General features: G+C 42.4%; 1 long non-coding RNA gene across 2 annotated transcripts in view; it reads left to right on the top strand.

Annotated features, from left to right (window-relative positions):
* LOC109252706 (uncharacterized) overlaps positions 1-18,803 on the top strand; it is a 413,372-nt gene that overhangs the window by 354,315 nt on the left and 40,254 nt on the right. For both annotated transcript variants that reach the window (XR_008423024.1, XR_008423025.1), the window contains 4 exons: positions 3,377-3,482; positions 4,219-4,365; positions 9,130-15,681; positions 16,210-16,399. This is a non-coding gene — a long non-coding RNA (uncharacterized LOC109252706). The remainder of the gene's footprint in view (positions 1-3,376; positions 3,483-4,218; positions 4,366-9,129; positions 15,682-16,209; positions 16,400-18,803) is intronic.

Genomic DNA, 18,803 nt, shown 5'->3' with positions numbered 1-18,803 from the left:
GGAGTTATATGCATCAACGTCAAGATAATCATCCAGGGAACAAGGGTTAGAAAATGGGAAGGAGTAAGGTCTGAGCTGGGACTCTAATGTTTTCTGCCTTTAAATGATCCAAAGGAAATAAGATAAAACACGTTAACATCCGTTTAGTCTCAGGGCTAGGTACACAGATATCTATTACTTTATATTTACGTATTTAAAATATCTAATACGTTGAAATAATTCTGAAAGAAAGAAGAAAAAGCAAGTGAGCAAGAAAGAGGTAATTGACCGGTAGAGATTTTATAAGTAATAAACCTGTACCTTCCCCGCAGCTGTTTTATTTTATTTTTCAATCTCCTGCAGCAGCAATCTGGAGAATGAAATGTTCCTCAGCGAGGATTCAATGGGAGGTGGAGGAGGTGACAAGTCTAAGTGACAGGTGGGGGGGGGGGGGTGACGTGTCGCACACAAGCCTCCTTAGTTGTGTGTGCACCCCAGGGTCAGGACAGCTGGGATGTTGCTGGGATTCTGAACAGAAGTCAACTTGGCAGAATTGTAAAAGCAGTTCCCTCTGGCTGGTAAACATATTCAGGAGCCCTCACACCTGCCTACTCAGGACTTTTCCTTACGGGCTCGTGAAGGTCAGCGGGACGGGCAGTACAGCCCATCTCCTCACACCCATGACAGCTTGGAAAAACATGCCAAGTGTGGCCGTCAACATCTCCTTCAAACCACCACTGAGTTTGACACAATGAAAGATTTTTTTTTTTCTTCTTCTTCTCAGCAGTTACTCACGGGGGAAAAAAAAATCCTACATAAAATGATTAAATTCCCAAATATTTCCAGACTATTTGTGAACTTGCATCCAAGCTGCTTCTCTTCTTTTCTTTTTTTTTCCCTTTCCAGACTTGTGTTCGTTGTCCGCTCCCCTTTCCAAACAGCAAACAGAAACTTTATCTGGCTTGTAGGACAATTCCTTCTTAAACACAGGAACAAACATTTTTAGCTCCGTCCCTAGGTCTGTCAGCTTAGGGAGAACTTTGGAATCAATTGAGCCTCTGTTGTTCCACCTATAAAATGGATTACAAAATAGATTACTATGTCAATGAGGGTTAGACCAAATGACTTAGGACAGCATAGCGAACTTAATGTATATCTGCTGTTCTTAATTGTGAGGATAATCGCGATACTAATTGTCAGAGACATCATTAACCTAAAGAAAAATAGCATTGTACACAAAGGAGTGGGAATGGGATACAAGAAATTTTGGTAGGAAAAGCAATGGTCCCTTGACAAAACAACACTCTAGATATTTTTTAGGGGCGCCTGCGTGGCTCAGTCAGTTATCTGACTTCGGCTCAGGTCATGGTCTCCCGACTCGTGAGTTCAAGCCCTGCCTTGCTCTGCACTGACAGTGTGGAGCCTGCTTGGGTGGGAGTCTCTTTCTCCCTCTCTCTCTGCCCCTCCCCCACTCGTGGTTTTTCTCTCTCTCTCTCAAAATAAATAAATTAAAAAAAAATCTTAAGTGTCTGGGAAGCTTGAATCAGCAAAATGATGGTTGAAGCATGGTCTCTGGAACCAGATCACCTGGCCTCAAATGTCTCTTCTACCATCTTGAACAATTTATTCTATTACTCTGTGCCTCAGTTTCCTCCTAGGGTTGTTGTGCGATACAGGAATGAGTTAATAGATGAAATCCTTAGAGTAGCTCTGGACACATCTATATACTGTGATGGTCTTTTTTATTTAATTTCTTTTAATGTTTATTTATTTTTGAGAGAAAGAGACAGAATGAGAATGGGGGAGGGGCAGACAGAGAAGGACACAGAGAATCCAAAGCAGGCTCCAGGCTCTGAGCTGTCAGCACAAAGCCCGACACGGGGCTTGAACTCAGGATCCTTGAGACCGTGACCTGAACAGGAGCCGGAGGCTTAACCGACTGGGCCACCCAGGCGCCCCCGTGATGGTCTTTTTGATGTGCCAACTTGGCCAGGCTACACTTGCCAGTTTTTCAAATAAACACAAATCTAGGTGTTGCAGGGGAGGTCTTTGAGAGACACCATTAAAGTTCATAATCAGCTGATTTTAAGTGAGGGAGCTAATCCTAGAAAATCTGGTGGGCTCAAGTCCATCAGTTGAAAGCTTTAAAAGCAGAACTGAAGCTTTCCTGAAGAAAAAGAAATCAAATCCTCCCATAAAATGTCCACGTCTGCTCACATCCAGGCGCCCCAGCCTGCCTTTCTTGGTGGCATGCCCTGGGGGAGGGTGCGGGAAGGGTGGTCAGACTTGCCTAGCCAGCCCCCACAGCGACATATGCCAATTCCTTGCCGTAAACCTCTCCTATACATGTCTAATGGTTCTGCTTTTCTGACTGAGCTCTTCCTGATACATGTGCACAGTGCTATAAAATAAAGCACCACGAAATAAATCACGATTATTTTAGGTTTGAGGTTTACCAGTGTTGGCAGAAGAGAACGTAAAGTTTAGTTAGGAAGAGGAAAGGATGTCGAGCACTATTTGGAGGACAGGTAGCTCCTGGATACTGTAACGAGATACCTAAATTCTCCTGCCATCACAAGACCCAGGAGTAGACCCCTGCCACCCTCAGTCAGTCCTGGCCTCTCTGGACGCCCCCTTCTTGCAACTGAGGCCCCCTGGGAATGATGACTGTTCCTCACAGCACCCTCAGGACTATTTTCGTGCCTTGAGAAAGAGTGATGCATTTTTCTGCAAATTACAAAGCGTCCATTTTTTCCCCCTTTTAATATAACTGTAAAGACTTTAAGACTTCTGAGAAGAAATCCATCTTGCCTCTTTATACAAAGAGTCGATTATGACTGGGGCCGGGATGGCACAGGAGCCTGGTTGTTGGGGGGCCTCGTCCGTCAGAGTATGTTTGACTACTTGAAATTTGAAAATAAATGATCCTTGAATTCACCAAAGCATTTGAAAGAATGCACTCTGTAGGAAAAGGAGATCCTTCTGATATGGAGCCACTTTCCAGGTTGGTCAAATGTGAGACAGTGTAAGTGTGGTTTGACAGCCAGTTTAATTTCACTTGGCTCTGTGTGTGTGTGTGTGTGTGTGTGTGTGTGTGTGTTGGGGTGCGGGCCTGTGTGTCTACATGCGCACGTGTTTGCGTATACGCGTGTGTGTGGCAATAGGATTCTGTCCTCGGTCAACGGTCACTTTCTTTCCTTCCGTGTGATATTCTTTTACCTCTTTGACATTTCTCCATAGTAAAATATTTTCCCCACTCAATGCAGTTGTTGAAGACTGGCTCAGTACGATGCCTCCACTGAAGGCAAGAGGAGAGACCAGGCGACCTCGGGCCTACACTTCTATTTGTGCAAATGTGATGAGATCCGTAAATATCTTCTCCTTTGTGCCTATACAGTAAAACCTTGGGTTGCGAGTAACGTGTTCTTCGAGTGTTCCGCGAGGCGAGCAAACCTTTCCAATACATTTTAACTTCAAAAACGAGCGATGTCTTGCAATGACTGGTATGTGATGCTGAATGTCACATGATCACGACTGAGCCAATGGTTCTTGAAATGCGCTTTGATATACAAGTGCTTTGGACTACAAGTGTGTTTCTGGAATGAATTATGCTCGCAAACCCAGCTTTTACTGTATTTTGTTTACATTGTTAGACTAGTTTTTGAATAGAGAGATTGAATTCCAATGAAATACCATTTTTAGCAATCCTAGGCCAGATGGTGAAACCAGCCGGCCCTTTCTGAGATCTGTCCTCTGCACATCTTCTAACCTCCCCAGCTGTCCCAACTATGAAGACTTCACCCCAGGACATAATCAGAGATGATCGGTTATAAGCCATCTATGCAATACTGTCAACTAATCACTGTCCGTTGGGGAGAAACCATTTTTAAATCTTCCCTTTGGCTGTACAGAGTTTTCATACTTTAGTCTAAACGTGCGGTGGAAGGAGGTTTTTGGAAGGGACGTCTAATTTTCAAGCAGGAGAGAGTACCGACCACACAGTTGGAAGGGCTGGGTTCAAGACATGACCAAATCAGTGTGTGCCTCTGAGTAAGCCATTTCATGCCCTGACCTTGAGGTTCACGGTCTGTGAAATGGGGGTCATATTATCTGCTTAGCGAGTTGTTTTCAAATCTTAAACTGGTCATTTACTTAGATGTTCTTGGTTAAGTTGCAAGCAGTCTGCAAATGGAGAGATTTGCCTTCTCCCTCTGTAAACACACTGTCTTCTCTCCCCAGGCCCCCAGGCCAGGCAGCCAGCCAAGAGCACCCTGTCCAAAGGGCTAAAAGTCATAGGAGCTGATACGTATTGAATCCTACCTAAGTGCCAGGCACTGTCTTCTTGAAGCTGAAGAATTTGTCTTCTCAACACGACGGCCTTATCAGGTAGGTACTATTCGTGTCATCATCACCCCCCATTTTGCACAGAAGGCAACCGAGGCACAGGAAGGTCAAGTAACTTATCCACGTGTTCACCGCCAGCATGTGGTGGGGCTGGAATTTGAACCCAGGTGACCTGGCTTGAGAGCAGAGTTATAACAAGCCCACTGTACCACCATGAGTGTAAACCCTGTGTATTGAATGGAATCAGACTACTCTGTTCTTCTGTAGAAAGTTAAAAATCAAAAGAGGATAGATAAACGAGGTGGAGGAAAAAATACTTTGGGGCCTGTGTCGGGCCTAGGTGAGCTGGGTAAAACCAAAGATGCTGAAGGTGGGTAAGAGGAGCCGGGAGGGCCGAGGAGGCAGTACATATTCACGAGGTCTTCAAGCAGCCACCCGTGGGGGGAGCGTTCATCCCGGCCCCGCGTGTCCCCTGCCGGATAGATGGTAGCTGCTCGTCAGGCTCATTGGCAAGTTACAGCTACTGGCCAGACGGACTCGCCCTGTGTCTTTTGGAAAGTGCGAGTGTGTGTTGGCTCCAGGCGTCTCCCATCTGCGAACCCCCTGGCTGCGCTCCCTGCTCTGCTTGCAGAGACGGCACCCGCCGGGCAGGCTTTGCGGTAGAGAGGCTGGACGTGTGATTGTCGCATACCCGGGGTTGGGGTAAGGAGATCCTTCTGTCCCGCTTGCACACCGCCCTGAGATGATTAGCAGCCTCTTCCTACCCTTTGCTCTCACTGTGTGTTCTACATGGATTTAATAAGCCATGTGATAATTTGGTCTCTGAGCCCCTCTGTTCTGTGACCCCGGGGACAGCATACAAGTTGGTGTACTTGGAGGTTACTTGGAATACCGTTTTCTACAGGGCACCCCAAATTTCACCATAGTCAATAATTTCAAACTTTTGTACCAAAAAGCATCTACCAAGTTACAAATAAGCAGCGAAAATCCTATTTAATTTTTTTATAACCCCCCTTTTCTGTAGCCCTTCACCGATCGTTAAAGCTGGTCGAGTTGTTTTCAATTGTTTTCATTGTTTTCAAAATCACCAGTTTAAGATTTGAAAACACCTCGCTGGTAATGAAGCTGGTAATGATGATCACCTTGAACTTGATGGCCTTGAAGATTTTTTTTTTCATATTTATTGCAGAAGTGATATTGCAGAATGGTGCTGAGTTGTTTGCACGTACTATCTCAATTAATCCTTGCGGCAACCCTGTGAGCCAATTTTCATTATTATCCTGATTTTGAACTTCAAAACTGGTCAGTGGTGAAGGAGAACTGAAGGGAGTTAAATAGTATTTTTTTTAAGGTTTTCATTTATTTATTTTGAGAGAGAATGCACAAACAGGGGAGGCGCAGAGAGAGAAAATCCCAAGCAGGCTCCACACTGTCAGCGCAGAGCCTAGCGTGGGAGCTTGATCCCACAAACTGGGAGATCATGACCTGAGCCGAAATTGAGAGTTGGACGTTCAACCCACTGAGCCACCCAGGCGCCCCCTAGAGTGAAGTAGCAGTGATCATTAAGTCCTGTCATTATTAAATTGCTGAACAGGATTTCAAACCAAAGTCGGACTCCTGAGTTGTCCATTTTACCATGGGTGGGTTGTAGTAACAGACCTAATATCCCCAAATCAAGTGCACACTTGAAGGAGAAGGTAGAGAAGGGAATAGACCTGAGAACCCATGAATTGAAACAAACAGCCTTTGATAGTCGAAAGTTGACAGCATGGATGTGCTTACCTGAACCCTTGAAAAAAATATATGTTATACGTGAAACCCTGGAAAGAAAATAAACCATAAATAGCTATTCGAAAGCACTTCCTGAAAATGGGTACATCTCACATACTAAATGCCGAAAGCAGTAACTTCCATAGAGTAACATGAGGGGCAGGGGGAAAAAAAGCCTTTCAATTTTTATTTGTGCAATTTTGTGTTATTGGAATTTTTATGCCCATATAATTTGATGTCATTTTTAAAACAATAGGAGGAAAGAAATATCATTAACATCCCCAAATATGATGCTGGTGGCAAATTTTCTGTGATATTAATGAAGCCTCAGCTTCGGGGCCCCTTCCCAGAGCCGGTACTTAATTTTGTATTTGTCAATTTGTGTAAGTTTCTGGCACCGCGAAATAAGGAATTGCCCCATGAGGACGTGCCTGGTAATAGGGAAAGAGCAACATAACAAAAGATTAAGTTAAAGTATCATGTTTCACGTCACCATCCACAGTGCTATGAGACAAAGGGCTAGCATATCTAGAAGCCAATTTTGAATAATTTGGGATAATAAAGTCATTTAAAAAATAAGGCAATTTTGAAAAATGTAAACAATTCAAAGTGAAATTGTAAAAGGCAGCACCTTTCCTGTTCTTTGTTTCCTTTCTCTGTGCCTTTTTAATTCCTCTTTCCTCCAAGTGTGTCTGCTTTTTCCTAGAAGGCTGAGGAGATGATGAGGCAATTTCAGCAGGGAGTTTTATGCAGATGCGGTATTTACGACGGCAGTCCTGGGGAGAGCCTGTGATTAATGATCACATATAACCTGGTTCAATATATATATTTTTAAAGTAGTCTTCCTTATTGGCAGCGATGCACTACAAAGGGGAATATCCACAGCAGGATCTCTTAATCCGAGGACACAGACCAATGGGTCAGTTGGGTATTGTTTATAACCTTTAAGATCAATGGTTTTGAAGGTCATGTGTGGCACACATTTATTTAGCCTGCCAGTAGCAAGTCTATTTCCTGGATATGTTAACAAAACTGCTAACGTTCACCATTTTCTCTACCTGGCCTTGGCTGCTATTTCTTTTTCCAGACAACTATCGCAAGACAGATTGGCCATTCCCATTAGATCGAGGAACATTTGGCCACCACATTCCTCTGACTCTCTGGTTTTCCTCTCTAGAAATTAGTCAAGAAGTCACATAATTGGGAGGATAATTATGTGTCCGGAGCAGCAGCAGGGAGAGCCGTAGAAGTAAGAAGCTCACCCAAGCGAGGTTATCAGAGAAGTGTGTTAGAATCACATCTTTTCATTTTGCAGCTTGTTTTTTCCAGAATTCTTCCCCTGCAGCGTGTGTTGACTGCCTGGAGAGGCCCTAAGCCGGTGATTCTGAGCCCTGGCTGCAGTGAAGAAATACCCTGGGGGAGCTCGTGGACAATACCGTGCCAGAGCCCTCGCGATGGAGACGTCATTCAATTGGTGGAGCCAGAGCATTGGTATTTTTAGAAAGCTTTCTAGAGGATTCCGAGGTGCAGCAAGGTTGAAGTGACTGCTCGCGGTGTTGACTGATCACTTCCATTACTCTGCTTTACGTTAGATCTGCAGGGTATTCAGCTCTTGAGGTGCCCTTCTCTCTTCTCCTGCCTTTACTCTGTCCTCCAGGTCCCTTCTCTTATGCTTTCATTCACTCGCTCATTCATTCATTCATCAAAAAAAAAAACACTTACCGGGTATGTAGTAAGTGTCTGACGCTGGGCTAACACGGTGGGCACAAAAAGTAATAATAATGGAAATACAGGCACTGCCTTTGAAGAGTCAGAATTTAGCAGATAGATAATAGGCCACCAGCCATCCATTTGCCTAGGACGAGGGGGTTAGGATCCCGGGATGTGGGACTTTCAAGACTAAAATCAGTAAAGTCCTGGGCAGTGGAGAAGTAACATTTCAAAAAAAAAAAAAAAAATATGTATATATGTGCCTGGGTGGCTCAGTCGGTTAAGTGTGTGGCTCTTGATTTCCGCTCAGGTCATGATCTCGGGGTTCCGGATATCAAGCCCTGCACCGGGTTCTGTGCTGACACACAGAGCCTACCTGGGATTCTCTCTCCATCTCTCTCTTGCTTCACCTCTCTAAATAAACATAAATAAATATATATATACATGTATACATATATCTGTATAATACATATATATATACATGTATATAAATCTTAGCGCCCTAATAGAGGATGAATTCTCATTTTAAACTTCCAGCTCATTTAATGGAGAGATAGCAACTCCCAGGAAAGATAGGGACTCCCCCCCCACACCACCACATACAAAGATCTATCTCAGCTAGAATATAATGGGGTTCGTTTATTTTTTATTTTATTTGTTATTAATTAATTTTTTAGTGTTTATTTATTTGCTTGTTTATTTAATGTTTATTTATTTTTGAGAGATAGAGAAAGAGCACAAGTGGGGGAGGGGCAGAGAGAGAGAGGGAGACACAGAATCCGAAGCAGGCTCCAGGCTCTGAGCTGTCAGCACACAGCCCGATGTGGGGCTCAAACCCACAAACCACGAGATCATGGCCTGAGCAGAAGTCGGATGCTTAACCGACCGAGCCACCCAGGCGCCCTAATGGGGTTCATTCTCTTGGTAACAGGCACGTCAAGTGGGCTACTGTGCCTGTGTTGGACAGAGATATAAATTCGGTGAAATAGCTGCTTGTTAACAGGGTTTTTTTTTGCTACCAGTAATTCCCATGGGGTCAAACTCTGGTAATTTGCGCTGAGCAGGAGAATCGCCCAACCCAGCGTATCATTCTGATAATGGTGAATTACACAACGGCATACCGACATGAAGTAAAAACGAGCGATTGAGGCGTATCTAGTAGAACTTGGGAGAAATTCAGAAAACGTTATTTTTGGCTCAGTGGCAAACACTGGCTGTTTGTAATTCATGACATTTTAAATTAAAACTTGGCCAAGGAACGCACCGGATAATTGGTGATTATTTCAGATTTGGGGTCTATCTCTGGCATGTCTATTTTCATTCCAGCTGCTGGTTCCTCTCAGAGTACCTGTGCTGGGGCACACAGAGGGAACTCGAGCCCTGAGAAGCTAAATGATCTTCCGGGAGAGGCAGGTGATGTTACGAAATAGGTGTTTGTGGTGGTTTGCTAACCATCTCTCAGCCTTTGTATGGCTTCCGGTGTTTTGACTTTGTACCGTGACTTTCTCAGCAGGGAGTCTATTGACCCCCTCGGAACATGGGCCAAACCTGTGTGTTACTTTCAATGGCGGAAAAATGATGCTGGGTGGGTTCCACAGTAGAGGCCTCAAGATGCCTGGTGGCTTCTGCCTCTTCTGTCCACCCCTGTGGCTGAGCTGTCAGAAATGCCTGGTCTGAAAATGGATAGGCCTCAAGAACTTGCTGGCCGGGAAACCTAGAATGGCAGGGCTCAGCTCCTCTCCAAAGATATGCTAAGGAACGAAGTGAAGGAGGTCGACTCAGAAGTCAGGGTGGTGGGGTGCCTGGGTGGCTGAGTCGGTTAAGCATCCCACTCTTGATTTTGGCTCAGGTCATCGTCTCATGGTTCATGAGATTGAGCCCCTGCATCAGGCTCTGCACTGATGGTGTGGAGCCTGCTTGGGATTCTCTCTCTCCCTCTCTCTGTCTCTGTCTCTCTCTCTTTCTCTCTGCCTCTCTCTTTCTCTCTCAAAATCAATAAAATTATCTTAAAAAAAAAAAAAAAAGAAATTCAGGGTAGAGGTGGAAACGTTATCCACTCAAAGGAAGACCGGCCTCCTGATTGTCTTATTCTCTCCAGTGGAGAGCTTTCTAGAATGTAGTGTTGATCATGCTCCTCCCTTGGTTAAGATGTTTTAATCACCAGGGCTTAGGGCCAGAGTATGGGTGGAATCTTATGTAAACATAGCTAAAACAGTAAAAGTATAAATCACTTTTAAGAAACTAATGAACGAAAGCTATCCTGTGAGATGTATAACATTATGATGACAAAATATCACCACAACATGTAAAATCATGGTTTTCTATATGAATAAAGTCAGAGAAATAGTAAAACAGCTAAATTATATTGTGATGCATGTCTGGGTATTCTGACACAGTCTGATTATGTCAGGATGATTAAGAGAATAAAGACACACAAAACATATAGCTTGTTATATATTTATTCTATAATATTCATCTTAGCAAAATCACTAATTACATTTTTTAATCAAGATTTTCACATAATGTAGGTTGTAGTGATAGTAAAGAATTGAAATTTTAAAAGTGCACAAAATTAATTGTGGACATATTTTTATGCAAGATATATGGTAAAGTAAATGTAAAAAATGAAAAATAAACATAATTTTTCATATGTCTTTTCAAAAAAGGCTTTTGTCCAGAGGCGCCCCCGTGGCTCAGTCGGTTAAGTGTCTGATTTGGGCTCAGGTCATGATCTCGCCGTCTGTGAGTTCAAGCCCTGCGTCAGGCTCTGTGCTGACCGCTCGGAGCCTGGAGCCTGCTTCAGATTCTGTGTCTCCCTCTCTCTCTGCCCCTCCCCTGCTTGTACTCTCTCTCAAAAATAAACATTAAATTTTTTTTTTAAATGGCTTTTGTCCAAAAAGGTCAAAGTTGTCTGTGAAATGAAAAGGCAAAGGCCAAATTATAATGAAAGAATATCAAAATTTTAAAATAACATTTTAAAATAAAGCCTTTACCCTCATGGACCAGGTTTGCCCGCAGGCATTGCGGGAGGAGAGGCCACCAGGAGAAAAAGCGAATCACAGAGTTGAAAGCCCCAATCCTGCTAGACCCTGGAGGGAGGTCCAGACGCCCCAGTTGAGCACAGGGGTGCCCAGGTGAACCCAAGCTCCAGTGGACCCATCAGCTGAATGCTCCCTCTTGAGAGAGTCCCGGCAAGATGAGCAAATCAGCCCCTGGCCAGTACACAGAATCCTAAGAAATAATAACTCATTATTAGAAATCTGAGACAGTATTATTTCTATTTCCAAACATGGAAGGAAAACAGACAAGAAAAAGAAAAAAAAAGGCTTGCCCAGTGCAATGCTGTCACTTCCTGCAAGAGCTCTGGTTGTGAACAAAGTCTCCATAATCCTTTTCCCTTCCTGCTATTTCTTAGAAAACTGCAGGGAATCTTCGAGACAATGAGGAAAACTGAAATTAGGTATGGATTATTGCCTTGGCCCATATCTGTCAGGTAAAGTTAATCCTCAGTTTTCGATGCTCTGACACTCGTAGAGCAGCAAAACATTAGGAGCAAAGTTTTTATTGGCACTGAGTTAACGTAGGAATGGATATATGTCAAATGAACTAAATAAGGTGACAAGAAAGAGTGCTTGGCAAAGTCTCTTGCACTAACATATGTATTCTGTCATTTTTTATCCGCACGCATATAGACCTGACCGAAAATTAGAACTCATTATATCCAGGGAAACCATGTGCTTCTGGTTCTGTAAAACTTATTATCTGAGGCATCATTAATCAAACATATCAAATTAACAGACACATATTTGTTGAGCTCATACTGTGCATGAAGCTCTGAGTCCAGGGCTGTATCACATTTTCCAGCTGAAAAACCAGTGTGGATGGCCTACTTGCGACTGGCTCACATTTCTAGAACGATGTGGATATTCCTCTCTGGTAGTGATGGTGGGTGGATGAAGACCTTGGATTAATTGTTGTGCACACTTGAGGGTCTGTGAATCATCGGTCATCCATATATCAAATGAAACATTTCTGCCGTATATATTTTGCCCAGAAATATATTTCTAATATCATCCATCCATTTCAAATAGAAATAAGAAAGGGAAGCTAGTTTTTATCATTTTTTTACACCCTTCAGTTGTTTGAATACTTCTTTATTGTGTACATACATTATTTTTATTGCAAAATATGAATTCACAAAAGGACACGTGCTCAGAAGTTAATATATTTAAGACGACATGTGTCTACCTTTTTAATCATTGCGGTGTGGACATTTATTTATATTATTTAACATGCTTTCATTTTTGCACGGGTCTGCTCAGGCTGCTATGCAAAATACCGCACACTGGGTGGCTTAGACAACTGAAATTTAGTCTCCTGTAGTTCTGCAGGTAGAAAGTACAAGGTCAAGGTGTAGACAGGTTTGATTTCTCCTGAGGCCTCTCTCTTTGGTTTGCTGAAGGTCTCCTTCTCACTGTGTCCTCTAGTGGTCTTTTGGCTGTGTATGGACATTCCTGGTATCTCTTCTTGCGTCCAAATTCCCTCTTACAAGGACGCCAGGCAGACTCGATTAGGATCTGCCCAGATGGCCTCATTTGACCTTGATTACCTCTGTAGAGGTCCTCTCTCTACAGTCCTGTTCTAAAGTACTGAGAGTTCAGCCTTTAACATATGAATTTGGGGAGGGGAGCACAATTCAGCCCCTAACAGTTCTCATTATCCTATTTATAACATCAGAGTAAGTAAGTCCCTTTACAGTGTTTGTAAAGGGCGTTTTATGAATTCCTCTTTACATTATTTGAACACTACCTTGTTGACTATAATAATAATGAACGTTTAACATTTATTTAATGCTCACTACTTGTCCAGCTGGCACTGATTATTTTATTTGAATTTTAGCATTTAAGCTGCAGATAACTGCTATCATTCCCATGGCACTGATGGGAAGACTGAGATTTGGAGATGTTCGTGGGCTCGCCAAGTTCACGACTAGTACCTGCCTGCACAAGAGCTCTGTAAGCCGGCACTGTAGCTGCTATGGGATTTCTTGGGAGAAGGGCAAATGGATACTTCCCTTACCAGGTTTTAACCTCCTAGATGGCAGCTCCCCATATTCCTCTTTATCTTTCTAGCATTTTAGTTCAGTGCCTGGCAAATACTTGGTACTCAATTCATACTGAGTGATGCTGGGTGGTTTAAATCACTGTTATTTTCTTCTGAAAGATAAGGACACTAACTGCTCCATTTAAGAGTGAAATGACCTGGTAACGTTTGTAGGAAAAACAGAGAAACACATGTTGGGTCTTCTTCTAAAAATACTTGTTAGGGGTGCCTGGGTGGTTCTGTTGGTGAGGCGACCTTGCTTTCTGCTCAGGCCATGGATCTCACAGTTCCTGGGATCAGACCCCATAGGGCTCTGTGCTGTCAGCAGGGAGCCTACCGGGATTCTGTCTCTCTTCCTTTCTCTGCCCCTCACCTGCTTGCGCTCACTTGCTCTCTCCCTCAAAATATTAAAAAAAGAAAACTTATTAGAGTTCTCTGAAAAGAACACCCCAACTCAGAGCTTCCCCCCACCCCCGGCAATCAGATATTTATTTAATAACTCAGAGCCAGTTTGATATTAAGGGAACTTAGTGTTGTTTTCAGAATAGCCACAACAGTATTTTTAAATTTATAATGAATGGGAACCTGGGTGGCTCAGTCTGTTGAGCCTCCGACTCTTGATCTCTGCTAAGGTTGTGATCTTGCAGTTTTGTGAGTTCGAGCCCCGTGTCAGGCTGTGTGCTCATGGCAGAGAGCCTGCTTGGGATTCTGTCTCTCCTTCTCCCTCCCTCCCGCATTTGTGCTCTCACTCTTGCTCTCTCTCTCTCTCTCTCTCTCAAAATAAATAAAAGTTATTAAAATTGGGGCACCTGGGTGGCTCAGTTGGTCGAGCGTCTGTCTCAGCTCAGGTCACGATCTCACAGTTCATGCGTTCAAGCCCAGCCTCAGGCTTGGTGCTGCGTGTGGAGCCTGCTTGAGACGCTCTCTCCCTCTTTCTCTCTCTTTTTCTCTCTCTGTCTCTCTCCCTCTGCCGCTGTCCCCCACTTGCACACACACACTATCTCTTTTTAAGAAAAAAAAGAATAAAAAATATTAAAATCTATACTAAAAAAACCTACCTCTGCGGGCAAGCAGTTACCATGATGTGTGTCTGCAACCTTGAAGATCACGAATGCACCTGGGCTTTGCTGGTTGTGTCCCTGCACCACCTCCCCATGTGCTTTCACGTTTTGGACGGTTTCGGCTTCAGCTCTGAACGGAGGGCCCTGGGGTCTCAGTGAGCTTTCCGTTAGCATCCGATTCATTGTTGTTCCTCCTTCAGCCGTCTGGATACGCCTGTGAGGAAATGGGAAGCAGCGGTGCTTTATCAAAGCACAGAATGACGAAATCCTAAGCACTTCAAAGGATTCCTAGTTTTTCCACTTAGAAATCAAATGGGATCGTGTTACTCTTTGCCCCTTTTATTGTAGTCAATTCTGTGTTGACTTAATAGGCCTTCTTTGACTTTTCGTCTTGTAAAAATAGGATAGAGGCTGTTTACTGGTAATTTCTTGAACGCAGAGGTGTTTCACCTTGGTCTAAATAGGTGTTGTCAATGGACACACCTGCTCATAAGATACATATTTGCATATTTTTATACATACACGTAAAACCCACTAGTTCTGCCACTTAATACATGTTTTAAAGAAATAATTTTATCTTTTTTTTTTTTTTACCATTTAATTTGCTTATCTGGAGACAGTAAGTCTGAACGATTTCAGAGGTAACCTGGAGAAATAAATTGCAGTTTGGAAAGAAGCTTAAGTGTCTGCTGAAGGATTTTATAATTGATATTATTTTTGTTTCCACCAACAGACTATGGAAAGTAATAGAAAAAATCATAAGCGAACAAGGTCCACGCCTCGTGCTCAACGGTTCAAGTGTAATTCTGTTTCAATATACATGCCTTAAGTTCAATTCTGGATGTGATTGGACCCACAAAAGGCAGGGACTCCACGAACTCATTACAATCAAATGGGACTTGAATTCTCTTGTCTAATGTCATAATAAGCAATTACGAGCATCTTCTCAGGCATTCAAATAGGGTAATAGTGAAACCCTAGAGAGACATTATATGCTGGCAGACTCTGGCTGATGTGATGGGCATATGCTCGATGGACCCCTAAAGGCACGATGGGTAGCTAGATGCCAGGGCAAATTGCCCTCGGTATTTAGGGTAGACACTACCTTCAATTACGACTTGTGTTTTATAAGCTGAGCCGTTATAATAATATGTGTGTTCATTCTGGAGAATTCTCTGTGGCAACAGAACAAACAGCCTTTCTCATCCATTTCCCATTTTCATGAGAGAACAGCAAATGAAACTTGTCTTTTAACTTCGCATTTCTCTGATGGCGGAGGCTGGGAAGATACAAGTTGCTGCTCTCTGCTGCCATTTCATTAAGTTAAATGTGCTTTTGTCCACTCTGGGAAAGGTAGCAGATTTTGCATTACCAGGGGGACTATTTGAAGAGATAATTAGATAAGTAAATTCTCGCCAACCTGCGCCAAGATGTTGAGTGGAGCCTGTTACTTATTGGAAATTTCCCCTGCAAACAAATTTTACTGAATTGTCGTCTTCTTTTCAGCTGAGTCCTTGGAGCAACATGAGACGATCTCTCTCTTTTTCCACTAGTTAGAAAAGGAGGTTCAACCAGATGACTTCTAAAGGAGATTCCTGCTCAAAATGTATGAGTCAACGAAATAGTGATAAGATGTCATTAATACCTACTGTAGAACTATCTAAATTGGATATCTGTAGAAGAATGTACTTTCCATAAGGACCCAGGCTACATGGTACAAGTAAAATAGAAATTTGGGCCAAATTTAATAGTTCTAAAACAAGTATCAGTATTAGAAGAAAAAATTAATGTAAAGAAAAGCATAAAGAAGTGGGAATGGTTTGCAGAAATTATCGATATTATTTTCACATATCCCTAATTGGCACGTTACCTACTTCCAAAAATAAGGTATATAGTACACATTGAAAACGAAACCACTGTAGGGGCGCCTGGGTGGCTCAGCGGTTGGGCGTCCGACTTCGGCTCAGGTCACGATCTCACAGTTCGTGAGTTTGAGCCCCGCGTCGGAACCTGGAGCCTGCTTCAGATTCTGTGTCCCCCTCTCTCTCTGCCCCACCCCTGCTTGTGCTCTGTCTCTCTCTGTCTTTCAAAAATTGAATAAACATAAAAAAATTAGAATATTAAACCACTGCAGACACTCTAAATGTATAGACTGAGCTGTAAACTTCTTATTTAAAGATATTACATCTATTCATTTTCCCTTCAGCAAAATCAATGTAGTTATTTTGTTTGTCTTAACCAGATCAGCCTGCTGCATGGTTGGTCTGATCTGTGATGGCAGCGTTGGTCACTGAAACAGAAGCCTGGTGTGGACATCCATGCAACGATCGTCAGACTGTCCTCCGAACCAAACCTCAGCTGCATCCCAAGTAGTATCTTCGATGCAGGCAAATCATTAAGGGATTCCATTTTGGCTCTTTTTAACCATCAAAGTGAGTTATTTCAAGACCGTCTTACTTTGAAATGGCTGTTTGTAATTTTGCAAATTAGCAAACGCCATGCTTCCTTCCAGGTAGCGTAAGTTGTCGATAAAGGGGCTAGCACCCACTTTTAACAGGGTGACATTCTTCTGTTTATGGAAATCAGATGTAGGAATTTCCATAGCGTGTTGACAGAAAGATGAATAAAAATGTATAGGCAGCCCGGAACCCATTACAATTACCCATTGAAATTATTTTTGAACTGAAGACAAATTGGTTGGCTTTACTTCCAAATTGGCACATAATTCGCAGTAATATTTATTTACACAGTTAGGCTTAAGGATTGGGTGGAGGGATTAAAAACGAACGAATCAACAACAAACAATCAAATAATGACAGGAGATTTGACATAGTTGAACAGTTGCCTGCAGTTCAAAAGGCCGGCTCTACTTATCGGTTTTCATAATTCTGATTCTCTCCGTAATGACTCCTGCTCTCTGTTTCTATCTGATATCGAGCGCTGGTAACGCCAAGAAAGAAGCACAAAACAATGCTCCCGAGCGCGAGAAAGACATTTTTTTCATGCTTTTAGCAATGTGACCTTAGGTATTGATTTATAGCCCGCCGCAGCACCCCAGAGCAAGAGGGAACGTTGGTAATTAAGTCAGTATCTGCACTTTCTAAAATAGTGCTGACGTGCAACAAAGAGAGACCCTTTATTTTTCCTCTCTGTCTCCCAGTGAACGCAGATGCAGGCACTGACCTCTGACCTTTCGCCAAACTCTCTGGCTGCAGCTGGAATTTTTCTTTCTCTGGGCCTTTAGCTGCTGATAGACCGGTGAGATTCATTAAATTGTGTGTGTGCAATTTTCTTTTAAGCAAACATGAAACAATTTATACCCCAAGACTTACTTATGAAATTTATCTTTACGGAGCTCAGAATGAAAGTAAACGCTTTCATCGCGGCGCCGATCAGGGATTTGCCAGATAAGTACCTAGGCCGATTGACTAAGATAAGAAGACACAGAAAAACATTTTTTGAAGAATTTTATATTAAACATAGAACTTTCCATTGTAAAACTCCCAAGATTGCAGAGCGAATTGAGTCAGAAATCTCACCCTTTTTTTTTTTATATTCCATTAGAGTCATTACTGAAATAGGGCCACAAAAGGTAATAGCAATAAAATCAAATACCTTGAGGTGTGTATGCAAATTATATGCTAATGTATGATAATCTGAGTACCATGTTCAGTGGCCATAAAAAATACTAAATGCAGCTAATTAAAGGTAGGTAAGTTGCTGTGTTTTATACTTCACAGCAATATGAGAAAGGTAGTATATTATGATAATGATAGCATTGCTGGCCTTGGGGAATGCATCCAACATTTTAACGGGATTTCTTATTCTGGCATATTTGTCCATTTTGTTGAATGTAATCACTTTTTCTCTTTTCTACCCCAGGTTGTAGATCCATGAAGTGAGTGCAAAACTAAATAACAAATTAAATCTTTAGCCAGAAGGAAAGCAAACACTCTTCTCCCTAGAAACTTGGGAAGTGTCATGCCCACTTAGCAAGGCTTTTACAATGAGTGCCCCCCACTGGGGTAGTGGGGTTCAGCAGTCAGCCACATTGAAAATTTGGGTAACTGGAGCCAAGAATTCTCAACATAACCAGGAAATGCAAAGACCTACTTCTCCCAGAAATGTAAGCTCAAAATAGAGTATTCTTTCGTATAGTGAACTCACATGGGATATGTATCTCCTTTTTTAATCCTAAGAAATTCAAAGAAAATGAAAAACAAAAACTACAAGGAGATTTATAAGAGAGCATAAAGTTGGTGTGCGATCTACTTGACTAAAAAAATGCCTGGTGTTCCATAGTCTAACTAAAATAAAAAGTTACATATGTATATTTAATGTTGATAGTAAGTTGATTTCTAAAGAGCTTTTTTTTTCCTCTATCATACAAATTTATATACTATACTAGCCTTTATATACTATACGAGGCTGAAAATTGCCAACCTAAGTTGGCAAAAAATTCACCTGGAATCAATTTATCAACTTGTGAAGTTTATGTGGTTGATGTTTTTCTGCGCGGCTGGGTGGAGATTTAAGTGTTCTTCAAAAAGATGGATTGATAGTTTACGAATTCGTCATATGTCATGTATCAGTATTTCAAACAAAATGAAATGCAAAAAAAAAAAAAACCCCAAAAAATGAAAAATACAACAATCCAAACCAACTGACAAAAAACCCAATGACGTGGTTATCATGTGGGTTAGTAGGTCTCAGATTTTAGAAGGCATTAGAATCATATGGAGAACTTGTTAAACCTGAATACTCGACCCAGGCCCAGAATTTCTGATGACATAGGTCCGGGGCAGGGCCTGAGAATGTTTGTCGATAGGTGTTACC

Source organism: Panthera pardus, unplaced genomic scaffold (assembly GCF_024362965.1).
Source record: "Panthera pardus isolate Hobbes unplaced genomic scaffold, ASM2436296v1 HiC_scaffold_17, whole genome shotgun sequence".
In the NCBI taxonomy this organism is placed as follows: Eukaryota; Metazoa; Chordata; class Mammalia; order Carnivora; family Felidae; genus Panthera; species Panthera pardus.
Note: the sequence above shows the minus strand (reverse complement) of the source record. Positions and strands in the feature narration are given on the sequence as shown.